At 40.6% G+C, this 17026-nt stretch overlaps 1 long non-coding RNA gene across 1 annotated transcript; it reads right to left on the reverse strand.

Annotated features, from left to right (window-relative positions):
- Nucleotides 1–14976: 14976 nt before the first annotated feature.
- LOC145437733 (uncharacterized) lies at nt 14977–16668 on the reverse strand. The gene is made up of 2 exons (XR_013914726.1): nt 16546–16668; nt 14977–16033 (listed from the first exon to the last, which is right to left on the reverse strand). It is a non-coding gene; the product is annotated as an uncharacterized LOC145437733 (long non-coding RNA).
- Nucleotides 16669–17026: the final 358 nt, after the last annotated feature.

Genomic DNA, 17026 nt, shown 5'->3' on the forward strand with positions numbered 1-17026 from the left:
TCATAGACGTTGACTGACATGCACTATTGAGTTTTCGCACCCTGGTAATTATTACGAACAGCATTCTTAGCAAGCGAGGTTTAATTTACCCACGTTTATAAACACATTTAGGCCTACATGTACATCGAATTAGATGACTTTTATGGACCTAATGTAATACAAGGAAGTACCATGACATCTGAAGTAATAATGGCTTGCAAGATTGTATTCCTTGATGCCGTCTGAGATTTTTACAGAGGTGTCAGGAGGTCATAGGGGTGTGTGCGGAGGTTCGTCTCGTACCTGGAATATTGGCCAAGGGGGCGTTGTGTACGAAGAGTTGTTCTATGCTTTTCAAAAACACTGCGTCCTAGCGAGGAAGAGGAGCCTGCAGTCAACCAAGGGTGTTTCAATGGAACAATGGAACATACCATTACGCTATACTTCATTGCCAGGAAGGAAGCATGGAAATAAGAGATTGGTAATACATAGTCTTGTGAGCAATACCGGTGCGCTGTAGTGCCAATGAAGTGATGAATTGGAGGGAAAATTTCAGTGAAATTGTTTCTGGCATTGCAGGCAGACCACCGTACCATGTATAATACCTACTACTGTATCACATGAACAACATCATGAACATGATAAATTTAAAACAAGACTGTTGCAATTTTTCGGAATGGGCAACGCTTGCCCGATTTCCCTGTAACAAGTGAGAAGATGAACCAGATGACGAGATCACTCGCAGCAGAGATGAGGCAGCGCGCGCGATTAAAATTCCATGAGCGCTCAACAGCTCAAAGCCGTTACAAAAACATTTTTACTGTCCGGAGCTCGAATTGACATGAAGCAGTTTGCCTTTTTCTCTTCATCGAATGCGAGAGAGTTGGATCGACCAGTCAGCTTCGAAGCTGTCTTTAACTGCCATGTAAATGGGCCTATGATTCTCATGAAATGGTCTAACAATCGCTGTTTGTAAAGCCTTAGCAATGCTGTAGATTTATTTCTTGCTTTGCTTCATCAGCTTTCATCGCCAATCAGCTGCCTTCATCAAACTGAAGTGTTTTAGAGCTTCTTAAATGACCAATATCTTTCCACTTCTTGGAAAGTATTACAATCTGTGTTTTCGTGACCTGTGGTCGCCGATCCAAACACACACTTCACTTCCAGAGCTCCCGGATGACTAGTTCACGAATATGATGGCGACAAGCACTGTAGAAAACTTCCTTGTTTATCAATGCTTCAAGTAACAGAACCCCACCTTTAATTTTTCCATTGTTTGAGGATGTTTTGTCAAACACGAGCTCTTACATTTTTTGTTAAATTATAAAGTTATAGCGGTTCAAATGACGGATTAGCCTGTGCTTTTCTTGTAGCACTCTCCACAGTTCGAATGCTAAGAACTTTGCTATTCACAAATGTGTTGGAATACGTAGACGATGCCAGCATTGCCAAGGGCTCAAATTGATCTCCTAAACGACTCCTAGTGAGCTTCCCATCACAGCGCAATGCAATGTGCTTTGGTGGATCGTTTGCTATTTTACCAAAAATAGACTCAGAAATGTTAAAACGATTTGCAATGCGTCGTCAATAGGTTCCAGATCTTGAAAGGTGAAAGTCATTAGGGTCACCATCGCAAGCTTTAATCAGTGCTGCAGTAATCATGGTAGAAGCATTATCACTCACTTTCAAGCGATCAAAAACCTGGCATAGGTCTTTGACGTTGATTAGGTTTACGTACGCTTTTAGAGTCACAAATTTAAAGGAATGAGCAGATGCCGACTGCACCACTTCGAAATCACTGCTGTGGGAAGTGTCAGCTATCTGCGAAGATATAGATGAGCTCTGTAAGTTCAGCTTCGCTACTTGATGCTGGTGCACTCTCTCGCACTCATGGTCCGTGTATTTTGTTGCATTGTTTTCACTTTCAACACTGTATCTTTGCCACCAATCGTTTCTAATCACGGACCCTTTTGATCATGATAAAATGTTATGTATTCATGTTTCTTATCGCCGGAGAGAAGTGTACTTACTTCAATTGTCGCTCCTATGCCCATAGCTTACTCAGCTTGGCTTCAAAGTCGCTTTGTTTACACATTGCTGTCCTGCATATTCCCATTTGTTTTCTGTTTTCACACTGTCTCTAATCTTTCAATGGCATTGACTTGTGTGATGGTCTTTGTGGCAGCCAGTAACCAAAAACCTGTTACTTCATCTCCTACGTCCTGGATGTGTAACTTCACTGGTTCATTTTTCGCATATGAATGCTCTCTTAGGTGTAACACATACTGCATAACTTTCCTAAGAGTAGGCAGCTTCGAACCCGTACTGTTTCCTCAGATGGCCCAACTAGGAAATGTTGTGTCTGCTACCGTGATCTTCTAGTTTTCTTTGATACTATTTCACTAGATGACAATTGACTTTCGTGATGGTCTTTATGCTAGCCAGTAACCAAAAACCTTTTACTTTATTTACTGTGCCCTGGTTCCAGTGGCGGCTCGTCCTATAGAGCAACTGGGGCATTGCCCCACCTAAACTTCTGTTCAATAACAATTTAACCATTTATAGACGCACAGCAAATGCCCATACATAGCGAAGTCTCTGTGAAAATCGAATTCTCTTCTGTGTTTTCGCTTTGTGAATGCCTAGCCGCGGCTTGCCCCGGTAGCGCTCATAACAAGATTTCACTATCTATTCTCTCAAAGCCGCGCACAATAAAGAAACGGTGATTTACTCTCTCCTATTCGTAAAATGGCCGAGCAAGTGGGGCAACTATGCCTAGTTGCCCCTAAGGTGTGATGTAACAATCGTATCTATATCTGAACTCGGTTACCGTAATATGCGTTGAGTCGACCTTTGCTGGTATAGGTCGATTTTGACGGTGTTTCGCACCATGATAATTCTTGAAACTTGGTATGATATGTCGTGAAGGTAGTATTAAGCACTGCTCCAAGTTTCAGGCTTGCTACATAAAGATAAGGGTGGTAATTTCGTTTCCGAAGTTCAGTGTGTGTTGATCCATCATGTACTGTACATTGTACAGCAAACAGATTTTACTCAAAAGCCAGTATTGGTCTCCATTGATTTTGACGATGTTCCATACCGAGATGCGGTCATGACATTTGGCACGGTAAGTCTTAATGTTAGTATCGACCGCTGTAACAAGTTTTAAGTATGTCACTGAACTATTTGGGCGGTAATTTCGTTTCCAAAGTCGAGGGAGAGCTGACTCTCCATTTATCGCTAACAGATTTACGCAAAAGCCGTTATTGATCTCTATTGGTTTTAACAATGTCCCATACCTAGATCTGTCATGAGCTTTTGCAAGGTATGTCTTGATTTTAGTATCGAACGCGGTGCCAAGTCTTAAAGTTGACACTCAATGATTGAGGCAGTTATTTCGTTTTCGAGGTCGAGTATACGGTAGAGATGCGCGCTGATCTGATACTTAGCCTATATCTACATCATTGCGGATCTCACTCAAAAGCCGGTGTCTGTCTGTGCTAATCTAGTCTGCGTTCCATAACGAGATCGGTGATGATATTTCCAATGGTATATCTCGATGATCGCATGAAACAGCTAACTAAGATTCTCGGTTCGCATTCAAATATTCACATAATTTTATGTTCACCAATGTCCATTTCACTGTGAAATTGTGGCCTTCAAACCATTTGCTTACAATTCTCTGTCAAATGCGATAGCTATTTCATTTTCGATGTCGGCTAACATCTGATCGTTCGATCAGCCTATTCCTCGATCTATTTTACTCAAAGTTCGGTGTTCGTCTCTTTGTATTGATTTTGACAGTGTACGATGCCGGAATGGGTTACGAGATTGCGAATGCTACTTCTCGATGATTCCATGTAACAGTATACTAAGTTTACGGCTTTCATTCATGTATTTATTGATGATTATATATTTTCCAACGGCGATTTCGCAGCAGACTTATAGACAGTAAGCCATATGTTTTGTGTCACAATCTCCAGTTTCAAGGTCAAAATGTACTATGTTGTTCCGAGACCGAAGTTCCGAGGCTGCTGTCCTTAGTTCTTCAAAGGCCATTCAAATTGATGTTCTGGATTCAATATGACAGGCCCTATCTATGAGATAACAATTGCGTATGTGTCCGAACTCGTTGACCTTTGCAGTTACGCTTACGCACTCTCTCGAGATCTAGTCATTGGAATTAGTCTGGTCAAGTCAAGTGCGAACATGAATCGTATTGAATCTTTGCTCCGTACGTAGTTTACGCAGTTGCCTTTGGAGCGAAAATTAGAGGTCTAGAAATTGTCCAATCCATTGATCCAATCGTACGCCGGGTATACCTCCGCTTTGGTTGCCTATCACCTGGTCGTAACCACCAGCTCCGTGGTCGTAACACACCAGGATCGTGTACGAAACACTTTCGGACGGGCGGACGGGCTTAGAAAAATTAGGGCCCATCGATTTGCGTAATCTCTAACTCTACCATGAAATCATAACGCATGCTACTAAGGATGACCTGATAATTGATTCGTAGCATAGGGACGATTCTTAGTTCACGTACATTTTGTAAATTAATTCTCTGATTAAAAAAAAATCAATAAAACATTTGTTACCACACTTCAAGTCACGGCTCACCGGCAAACCTCTCGCGGCACCTACGTTAAAATCACTGTTGTCGGGAAATTCATGTGACCATCATAGAGTTACTTTTTTACGTTGGAAAACCCTGGCAGCCGTTGCCCCACCACCCGATATTGTCACGAGCCGTCAATGCCTGGTTCATATTTCGCAGATGAATGCTCACATGTGTGGCACACACTGCTGCAGAACTTGGCTTAGAGTGGGCAGCTTCAATACCGTAATGGCCTCCTCCAATGATGTGTCTGCGATCGTTCTCTTCCAGTTTTCTTCGATAAGATACTATTGCAGTAGATGCCAGCTTTCTTCTTGTCCAGACATTTCGCACCAGAGCTAATCCTAGAAAATTAAAGATACTTTAACTCGGTCAAGCAACCAAGAATACCGTAGTTGGAAACATTTCAGTTCTCTTGGGTAAAACACACATTGCACAATTTGCGCAAGAGAGTGTAATGATATTCTTTCTCGCCTGCAACATCGAGATGCTTTGACGACGGAGCTGCGATACGGCGGTGAGGTCATCTAATCTGCACCACCGTTTTTTTCTCCTCCATGCTATCCGTTATTGCTGAGCGCCTAGCAGGATAGCTGAGGATACCAATTTTCGAGTCTTTGGTCTGACCCGGCCGGGGATCGAACCCACGACCTACCGACCGAGAAGCCGGACGCATAACCATTACACTATCTCGCTCGGCCGGATTAGATCCAGTTATTGATTCTGCAAAATCCATTATTCCCAAATTGGAAATACTCCTACCAGTATATTGCTATCTTAGGAAATAACACAAAATTCAGAGCAACCGATTGGCTGTTTTCCACAGTCACTGGAAAATACATTTACAAGCTTTGTTTTCTATCCCAGTAGACAGGAAAGTGTATCAGGTCCATTAGATCGAATAATGCAATACTGCTGCAATACTATAATCACTAATCCTGTCCTGCGCTAGACTCGCTAACAGCATGAGTCAAAAAGCCCCCTGGTAAGTCCCGCAACTCAATCGTAAACACAGTTCTTCAACAACAAAGCAGCAAAACACCTGACTAATCAATGATCCCCATTCCACTGCCGTGTCTAGCGCGTCATCAACACTAGAACGTACGCTTCACGTCAATGAGAACACATGCGATTCCTGTGGAGTCAGTCACAGCGGGGGAATCCCCTAATTCCGAGGATTTTTTCGGGTGCATGAAAAAACGGCAACATGCACGCGGATGCAGGGAATGAATTACAAAAAAAGTAGCCAGAATATGTTTTTAAGGTATAAGGCATGGGAAACGGACTGAAAACCTAGACTTTTTGAAAGTCGGTCAATTCTGAACAACCATAATTAGATTAGAAAAGGATGCGCTTTGGTTTTTCGTTGACTGAGTTCAATTTCTCCCTAGATCTTTGCAACGGGTCTGCTCGGGTGTATGGTGGGGCTACAACCCTATTTGCTCCTGTGATCATATCCTTCGTGATAGAAGTATTGCGATCTGGAAATTGATGCCGCAGCGACCAAGAACCGCACAGAACTGACATATATTATTTCTATTGTGCTTAGTATCATGCTTGAGAATATTGTATTGGAAAACCATCACCAACGCTTGTATAGGCGATAGGTCTTTAAATAGGGTATTTGTCCTTTATCGCTTCATCGCCATAACTGAATTTGAATACTTAATTATCACCATTTACGGCCACACAGCTCATGAACAGCCGTGACGCAAAAAACAAACATTACTGTGGTATGCGTGACTCAATTTTATTTTAAATGTAACAATAATTGAATTTTAAGAGTTTCTACACTAGCGACAATGGTGTTTAATTTATTGTTAATTCGTTAGAGCACTTCAAACTTATATAATTTGCTGTGATGAAAGTGTTTACCATTTTAGAATCATTGCATGCTTAGCATGGCATGTTTTGGTGTGATGCCGTTAGGATATGAAATAGATGTGTCGAGGTAAGTGGCATAGGGGGTGGTCTATTGCAGTGGTTCTCAACCGGGGTCCGCGAGGCACTTTCTGGGGTCCTCGAAACCTCTTAATTTGTCAAATGATTGATAACCTAGTTTGCATTTTTTTTAATTTAGGGAAAACATGAGTCAGTTTCGCTTCATTATTGCTAAAACTCACATCATTAAAATGGTCGTCTGAAATGAAATATCCTCGTTGTCGAATGGGCAATACACTAGTGCAGGAGTTCTCAACTTCCCTCGTATAACGGGCCGCATTTTACCAGCAAAAGACGCTGCGAGCCGCAAAACATTATCACCGTGTGTTTGTGAGCTACTATTAAATTTAGGCAACTGTAGCCTATTTACAAGTCCTATACGGGCATTTAGTAAATTTTTATGCATTCTAAAGCATTGATGGACAGCGTTCGTAAGTTTGCCTTTTTTTGTGAGAATATCTATCTTCCAGCGGCTCAAGTAAATCCCTTCATGGATCGTGCATTGCATTCGTTACCAAGTCGGGACTCGGTATATGCACCTTCAAACCCTTGCACGACCCACCAGAGAACCAAACTCTCTGTCCCAATGCGTGAGCGAGCAAGTATAAAATTACGATAACTTATCCGTTACAGAGGCAAATATCAATTTGAGCTCTCGTTGATATAAGAAGTGGCGTTCGGGGTCATTTCTGAGCTAAAAAATCAACCTTTCTCCTTTCCTTCCATGGCTGGAGCCCAGGGTTGTAACCAAGTTACGAGGCTCTTAGTCACAAGTCAATCTCACTTTCATAGTTTTGACTCGAGTCAAGTCGAGTCATTTTCAACTCACCACCGAGTCAAGTCCGAGTCCAAGTCATCGACCAGAGGGTCGAGTCCGAGTCATGGTGTTGTGACTCGACTCCGAGTCAAAGTCAATGTGTTGACTGCTCAGTTTCCAGTTAAAATCTTGTTAAACTCATTTTTTATAACTGTGTTAGGTGATATCGAGTGGTTCGCATTTATAATATGTCAATTTTCCTCACTTTTATCAGTTTCTGGTCGCATTTTCAAGTACTGGTACCAATAGACGAAATCCCAATAGGGTGGTTACTTTACTATTCTTCGAAATTACAATGAAATGTGAGTCCTGGCCGTCTGCGACGGTCTCGAGTCATATGATTTGGTTCAAGTCATGCGCAATGACTCGAGTCAAAGTCGAGTCAATACAAAGATCGACTCGAGTAGAGTCGAGTCATTTCCGTATTTTAATCAAATGACTCGAGTCAAGTCGAGTCATCAGAAAATCGCGACTCGAGTCGCACTCGAGTCGAGTCATGACTCGAGTCATCAGAACCCTGCTGGAGCCCTGCACCGATAGTTGCAGAAGTCAGCTTTGTCAAGTTGATGTTTTTCACTGGACCCTCCCCACGTTCAACCCGTCAGCATTTCCTCTGGAAATTTGTCGAGTCTAATAAAACGCACCGGGATAATTAGGTATGCGATGAGTGTGAAGTCGGTGGATTAGTTCAATGATAGGCTAATGTAGTCTACGCGGCAACGTGATTCAAAACATGCGATAACAGATCGACTGATATTGCTGTCACACTTCTGGTGACAGTTGAATCAGGCAACTGTAGCTTCAAAATTTGTCATGTGATGTTGGCCTTGCTGCGAAGTTCCGGAAACAGCGAATATTCGCACAATACGTTTAAATTTTCATTGAAGTCATACCTTCTCTAGCAGATTCTTGGGTTTAGCAATATTCCAAGCAATTTCGAACAATGCGCCTGTAACGTAGTCGGAAATTTTTACAATGCCTCGAAATATGGATCGATTGGCTTGACACCTAGATACCAACGTTTTTCTATGATCAGGCGATATGCATAACTTCAGAAGAAACTATCGTGGTGTCATTTTAAGCTTCTACGCGTCGTTACAACAACTGTTCTTCATCAATTATGACATATCGGTCTTCCATGACAATACCGTGCCAGTAGCAATTGCGTTCATAATGAAATATGTCGCGGGCCGCAAAATGATCCTCCGCGGGCCGCGGGTTGAGAACCCCTGCACTAGTGATACAAAACAAGCATATTGCTGTTTAGAGACGTTTTTGGGGGGTTTGTGGAAAAATCAAAAGTTGGACATATTAAGTTTATACAGGGTGACTTCGAAATGTTTGCAAATGTTGTCAGAGTCAGCAAATTAGTGGTCATTTGAAATAGAAATTCTGGAAGTTTTTTCTTAATCTGTCCCAATGAAGAGATCGAAACCTTGCCACGAAATCCATTTTCTCCTTTGATATACATAACCCCTAGTCCAGAATAACTTCAGGATAAGATTCTAGATACAAATGTCTAGGCTCGGCGTGATATGTTCATTAATAACCCTGTTCCTCAATAATGGTGCCAGAGATGTCGCGATCACATGAAATGATATCGCCGGAAGGCTTACCCGTTAATATTGCTTTCGCCGCCACCCATCTTAGTGGAAATGGAACTTCGGCTCTTTTTCATATCAAAACGAAGACGCAGATTTTCAAGACAATAAATAACGATGCAAAATTAAATTCAAGAAAATAAAAGTCTGCCCAATTTCTACATGGTATGATGTTATTTTCAATAAAAGTGATTTCGGCGCTGATTATTGCAAGCCTACCACAGTTAATATTCGCACAAGGCAGATGACGGTTGCACGATAATGGAGCTAATTTTGGATGAAAACTTGGGGTGTTCGCGGGTGGCCGTCACGGTTCAAAAGGGGTCCGCGAATACAGAAAGTTTGAGAGCCACTGGTCTATTGTTATATATCCAACCACCATTCGTGGAAAAGAATGTAAGCAAATTAATGTTCTGTTCCAAATTTTGATATCGCGCATGTCGTTAGAGGAATTAATAGACTCGACTCGATTCAGCCCACTTCCATAGGCTTCCAAAAACTTGAACGCTTCGATGGATTGTAATTGTGAAAACAAAATTTTGCTATATTCAAGGAACACTTTCTTAATTTGAATTACACAATTACGCACCTCTGTAGGCCTATCCCTCAAAACTATTTTCGTATCGAATTGCATAATAAAGTATAAAAAAATTATTTCAGGGTACAAGAACACTTTCTCAACACACTTGTTATGTTCTTGATGTTGTTTGAACAATAACTCATACGACTAGGTTGCAATAGGAAATCAGTATATTATCAGCAAAATAACTTTAATACAGGCGACAAGATCCAGAGTGCAATTACAACGAAAAAGCAGTAGACAATAGAACACAGCGTATAAATACGGAGCAAGACACACGAGGAAATACTGATTGGCGGTAGTTACTAATCCCAGACAGAGACAAGCGATACCAACGTAAAATGCACGAACATAACAACACTATTTTGCAATTCGATACGAAAAGGAGTTTTGAATAATAGTCCTTTAGAACTGCGGTGTGATTGGCCAATTCAGGGCCATCGTCCCCGGACCGATTCTCGATTCTAATGCAATACATTAAAATTCAAATATGTACCTTTAATGCCACCACAAAGAATACAATGCCTGCTATCCATCACATTAAAGATACTTGGGTTTGATCTTACTAATTTCATTGCACTTGCTGACAATGTTGTGGGATGACCATGACTTCAGAAATGTGCTATTTCCAGTAATGTTCGTTGCTTTGTACTATGTTTCGTATGCTGCGATACGGCCAATCAAGGTTTCAAGGCTCAACAGTGAAAATTAGATTCGAAACTATAATTCTCGTTGCTAAATTAACTTTCAGTGGCGAGTCGCGTATAATTTCAGTATTCGAAAAAATCACCTTTTACTACTCGACTCGAATCATTAAAATTAATACTCGATTAAGATTCGAGTACTCGAATCATTGTGCCCAGCCCTACTCATGATAGAGCACCGTTACATGATTGATAACTGTCCTACGGATGGATACGAAAATCCTTACTGCGCGATTGTGCAAGCACACTATTATTAAAAAGGGTGTGCATTTACACCCGTGTACCACCGCTGATGTACGGGTGTGAATATGCACCCATGAAACACTCAACCAGAACCTACTTCAGGCTTATACCGTCGTATTAATCGAGTACAACATTTTAATACAGATTCTGCATGCACATATAGGCAGTTAGGATTTATGACCGCGATATAATTCTGAGTTAGGTTCTGCTTTCCTGTGAAACCCTTTTCGGCCTTTTGGGCGTGAATGAATCCACATTTTTTCGCTCAGAGTGCGCAGATATAGAACTAGCAATTTCTGTCCATGAACAGATATCCTGTGGCGATGTTATATAAGATTCCGTATATATCAATTGAAACATGGTAATTGTCGGGGCACTGCAACTACTACCAAATTGGCCGTATAAGTTGAGAAAAGGCAACGTTTCTTGTCATAGGAGCGCCGGAATGTACAGCCTGACCCGCGTGCGCGACTGTACAGTTGCGTGTTTCACATCTACCTGTCGGTCAGATTTCCATCGGGCAGCATCCTTCTATCTCTTCTGTTTAGCACACCACATTGGTTCTTGTGTAAGGCACTGTACGTTGTGTTTCTTTAGGGGATTATACCTCCGATTATACCGCGCGAGAGGCTATCTTGTCTGTGTCAAATCTTTTAAATCTTTTTTTTGCGGCCGTGAGGGATACGGTATCAATGTTCTCCCTTGTCTGGATTAGATATCTTTTGGACAGCAATCGTATCCACACAGCGCACACATTGGAAAGACAACATTATATTGCCATCCCCAACTGGAAACTGCAATGCGCTAGGTTTTCATAACAGTTGACCGAAACGTGAAGCGCAGGGTGTATCGTACAGCCTATGTTGTACCAAAGGGTGTAGCACTCAGATGGGGTGTACAGGGGTGTATGAGATACGAATTAAAATGGACCGATGACTAGTTTTCACAATAAACAGGCAACTGCATGCTTAAGAACATGTTGACCGGATGTGCAATATCGTACCATATGTTCATTGTTCATACTGGCAGTACGTCACGGGTAGGTAGCTTGTAAGTTTGAATATTATATTCATATTTATTACCGAAGCTTTTCGGCTGACACTCAACAGGGGATATCGTCAGCAATAAAATAACGCGAGCATTCAAATAATTATGTTTAACAACAATCAGTATCGCTAATTATGACGCCACACAGAGTATATAAAAAGTTCGAAAAACGAGAGAACTGTAGCACAAGCACGGAGATAGCGAAACCAAACAAGTTAATGCGCGATTTTCAAATGATACACAATTTCTTTCTGTTGGCATACACACTAAGTTACCTTCCTTTTGTGATATCATCAGCAAATGTTTCTCCTCATTTAAACGTCGGCAACGGACATATTGGTTCGTTTTGGAGTAGAACAGGATGGAAATGACATGTGTTCAGCTTGCGATTAGGGCTGGGCACAATGATTCGAGTACTCGAATCTGAATCGAGTATTAATTTTAATGATTCGAGTCGAGTAGTAAAAGACGATTTTTTCGAGTACTGAAATTATACGCTTCTTACCACTTAATAGTTAATTTATTAACGAGAATTATAGTTTCGATACTAATTTTGACCGATGAAGCCATGAAACCGTGATTGGTGGTATCGTAGCATGCGAAACATATAGTACAAAGCTACAGAGGTTACCGGACGTAGCACATCTCCGAAGTCATGATTATCCCACAACATTGTCACCAAGTGGAATGAAATCCGTATCGTTGAAAAAATACCAAATATTCGTTTATGAGATGGATAACAGCCGTTATATTCTTTTTTGTGGCATAAACGGTACATATTTGAACTTTGACGTATTACATTCTGTTATGACGTCATAATGAGTGATACTCGATTACTCGACTCGACTCGAAGCATATTGCGTGATTCAGAATCGAATCACTCAAATACTCGATTTTGCCCAGCCCTACTTGCGATATCTGTCTATAATGATTCTTGAGGAAACTACCGCGACAGCTCAAAAATATTGAATTGGTACTTTCTGCGAGATGCTTATAAATAACGCAGTGGCGTAGCCAGGGTGTCTTCGCTCTCAGGGTGACGAGTTTGAGAACCACCGTGCTAGATGGCAGTCCGGTAACCTCAAGCACTGATTAGTATTTAGCATTTTAAATACGCTGCAGCATTGTTCATCCTTATTTCAACATGCCAGAGGAGGACAACCTGCAGACGTAGGACCTTAAACATTAATTATGGGGCACCCACCGCATAATTTAATTAGCGTGTGTTGGCGAACGTTCAAATGAATTTTGAATTGACGAATCGGTTCCCAAATCTTTAAGAGATGTTAAACCTGATAATTTTATTCACGCTGGGCGCGATTCAGGGTGACTTGAATTTTTCGTTTTTAATATAGTGTAATATGAGTCCCACCGTACAAATGCGAACCGCAGAGGAAAATGATGAACCCCATCAAGAAACACCAAGTCGGAATCGTGTGTGTCTCACGAATGAAGGTTTTTCTCGTACGCTAGACCGATTCCAATACATACTTCGACTATGCTTAAAATCCTGATGGGAGGTCAAAAAATAACAACATGCAACAAAGTGATTAATAAAAACCGGATAGTGTATCATCATCCATTTTGTGCATGTCCAAAAGACACTCCCTCCGTCAGCTCTATCGTTTAATCTGATCACGTGGGCTAAGAATGGATAAATATTTGATAATAATATATGAAAAAAATCAATATTATCGACGAAATAAACTTTACAGATGTAAACATTTTCGAGCGCTCCGCGTGACTACACAGGGTTCCAGATATCTTTTCTTAACATTTATACTCGCGATTTTAGTGCGTAGGTAGTAAGCCTGCCGGGTTGTTCTGCTGCTACAAATAAAAGCTTCTATATTCAATATATATGTTAAGAAATCAGTGATGACTAGGGAGATTTTTTTTGACCTAATAAACAGAAGATTTTTACCTAAAAAAATTTTGACATTTTTTACCTTAGAAATCGTAATTTTGACCAAATTTGACCTAACATATGCCAATTAGGTGTTTTCCCACATAATGTTATAATTGTACTACTTATTTTCATTTCTGGTTGGAACTGTCTGTCCTTACGAAGTAGTTTGGCCTGAAAAAAACTTTTTTGCCTCTAAAACTGACAAATTTGTACACGAAAAAGCTTTATTTTAACGAAATCTGGTCCTATCAAGAATTCCAGTAGGTACATTACGCATTATAGTAGAAATAATTGAAATATTTTATAGTACAACGAAAGATACTTTGCTACATTCTCGGGTAGAGAAAGTGTCTGTCCTTACTAAGTAGCTTGCCAAGAATGGAAAAAGAACGTTCAACAGCATCAGTTGTTAACAAACAACACTGAAGGTGTGCGTACTCTGCTGGTGACACATCGTGTTGCTTCATTCTGGAAATGGTGTCTACATCACAATTTTTCATCATGCGCTTCTTGATATAAGAACCATGCAATGCCCACGCAGTCTTGCTTCAGTTGGGATATTGCGGTACGTTGAGTATAACACCTTGTCAACCTATTTGTTTCATTTGAATGTTTATGATTCATAATGAGCAGAAAATGGGCCGTCTACAACAGTAGGCATATAAAGTATGCTACACGCTGTAAAATGTAAAATAATCAGTCCACCGACAGTGCAAAATCTACGATACAAACGAAATGAAGGTTGCAAAAAAATCGCCGTAGTGATGACACAGAACACCACAAGTCTCTCCGCGGCGCGAAGTTTCCTGTATTCAATTTAACGTGGGTATATGACGTCCAGATTGGCCATGACGAGTCTCCGCCAGAATGCGGCCATATGCTATATCGTCGTAGTGGTCCATTTTACACATTTTGAACAAAATGACTTAACGTAACGTTTTCAACTCCTTTCGACCATATACTGCCCCTGATTAACAGTGAATTATTGAGACATACATGCATAATAATGGCCGAGATATGGCCGAAACAATTGAAAAATTTTCTAAAACTTTTTTTCTGAAGTTTTAAAAATGAACTTCAAAAATTTGTAAACTGGACATAAGCTACTTTGATACCAGTGCGACGGTGGAATCGGCAGTGAATAACAAAGAGGTTGAACGCTCCTGAATTAGGCTTACTATACGGAATCAGTGGGTTGTCTGGTCAGGGGTGTACGAGTTTCGAGTAAACGTTAAACGGGTGTACCACGACGAAAAAGGTTGAAGAGCATTGGTGTTGCGTACCGAAAACTGTATAGCATTTTTTCTGCTGACATGTCCTCGACGGGATCATCAGATACAATGCGTGTAGCCGAACGAAGAGATGACTTTAACGTGTATTGTCTATGAACGGATCCATATATGGATTTCCGGTCTTTTAGAATTTGTTCAACTGGGTAGACGTATCTGCTCTTATCATATGTCGGTGAGACCAGATGCCAAGACTCTAATAGCCAGGGACCACTAAAACTCCTTACACATACACACAATCATACTCCGCATGATCTAGTAATATTTATTTATGCACGTATAGACACATGAAAAACGAATAAATGGAATCACTGCATCGAGAACGGATTTGCATTAGTCCAGTCATTGCCTAGCTATCATCCTAATACAGCAGGCTGTGGTCCAATGTTCACTTTCATTTGAACTCAGCGGCAAGTATGAAATCGACTCCAGCACAAGACGAATCTCGTCCGCGTCATGGAAAAGTATTAATTCTTCTCGGCCTGGGCGTCACTGACTTGGATAACAAGAATATTTTCAGCTTCTCCAAATTAGGTTATAATTATAATTATAGCTACACAGTAGTTTTTTTTCCAAATTGGATAAGAATTGGAATTACTGAATTCGCATAACCGGGAAATTAAATCAAGTTCAGTTTGTATCAAATTAAACATCACTCTCGTGAACAATGCATTGATAAATGTCTGTGCAGCAAGTTTGGCTTGGTTTGCGCTCTATACAGTGCTCCTGCAGCATTTTCAGGAAAAAAAAAATTGATTAGATTTGAAATTAGAACAGAGAGAAATTTCACAAATTAGATTAGCATTCGAATTAGAGCAATGAAACATGTCACAAATTAGATCAGGATTAGATTACCGACATTTCACTTTAACCGGACTAAATATTATTATAGATAACTGAAATGACCTAGTTATCGCAAGTGTGGTCAGCGCCACACGGCCATGCATAAGACGACATTCATAGTAACACGAATTCTTTTTGAACGAATGCGGAAGTGTGGAAAATACGGATACAAACTAGGCATCCGGAGTCATGTTGGATAATAATATATTCATACAGTTCGTAATGCATGCGATCTTGAAACGTGTGCCACGAGTTATTGCAGCAGGAAACCTGATATTCCGGTAAGGAAAACTGCCGAAATAGTGACGACTTGCAATCGAGCACAGCCGCTAGTTGTTGCTGCTTTCTCTGGTACTGGCGCCGGCTTTGTTGCCGCCGGTTCCGTTTTTGACCCATTATCTGCGGAAGCAGAAGAACTTTCCTCGGAAACACTGGCGGCATCCTCTGCTGCCCCGCAGCTGAAATCTAGGAAATAAGTATAATACTTATTTAGAATTCGTATCCATGTTTTCCATCACGCCGTGATTGACAATGGTGCAAAAGACTACTACGGGGCACGGAGAGCAACACGAGGAGCGATTTTCGAACCCAAAATTATCATAGTGTATTTTAAAAGTAAGTTACGTTTATTTGATATTTCACATATATGTTTGATCGATTTATTACGTATAATTTTGAGAAATTAATTTCGATATAATTATATATAGCAAAAAATGTGAAAATTGTTACAACTTTCCCCAACTTCCCCTTCCTATGCGCTGAATAAATTCTTAGATGTTGGAAAAGGACATATGAAAACTAATTGACGCGCATTGTTTTTCATTTTCCACATCGTGAAACATTGAGCTGGGTGACGTATATTGCTATGAAATGTTACTTGTGAGAACTAAGACGGTAGTTAAGGCATTGTGTTTCGAAATTTTCGATAAAAGATATACTTACACCATAGCTAATATCTTCAACAAATGCAAACTCACCCAAAACTGCCAGCATGAGAACGACGCACGTAAAAATAGCAAGCTTCATTTTAGAGAAGTTTTCAAACGTTGATTAATGAAAGTGTCGGTATTGGACACAGTTACGCCGATACGGATATATCTGTGAATTCGTGAAACAAGTATATATAAGTTACATAATTCAACAATCCATTCATGCAATTTCGGATAGCGTGATCAACATCCTTAAATTTTTAACTGACAGAGATTGGGAATCCGTACAAGTGATGATTGCTATTGCATAAACCGATAAGGCGTAATATACGAAGGACCCAATCCCCGACAATCACATTCGGCAACTCGAAGAGAAATGACGAGGCAATGTTCAAGATCGAACATAATAAGGAAATGCTCTGCGTTTTATCTAGCTGATACATTATATCCGGAAGTGGCATGGAATGATCGAAAACTCAATGTCCATACGCTTCAGTATACTAGAAATGAGAATATCTCTTCCCTTTAT

Source organism: Botryllus schlosseri, chromosome 4, assembly GCF_051294905.1.
Source record: "Botryllus schlosseri isolate E-star chromosome 4, Bs_hap1, whole genome shotgun sequence".
Lineage (NCBI taxonomy): Eukaryota > Metazoa > Chordata > Ascidiacea > Stolidobranchia > Styelidae > Botryllus > Botryllus schlosseri.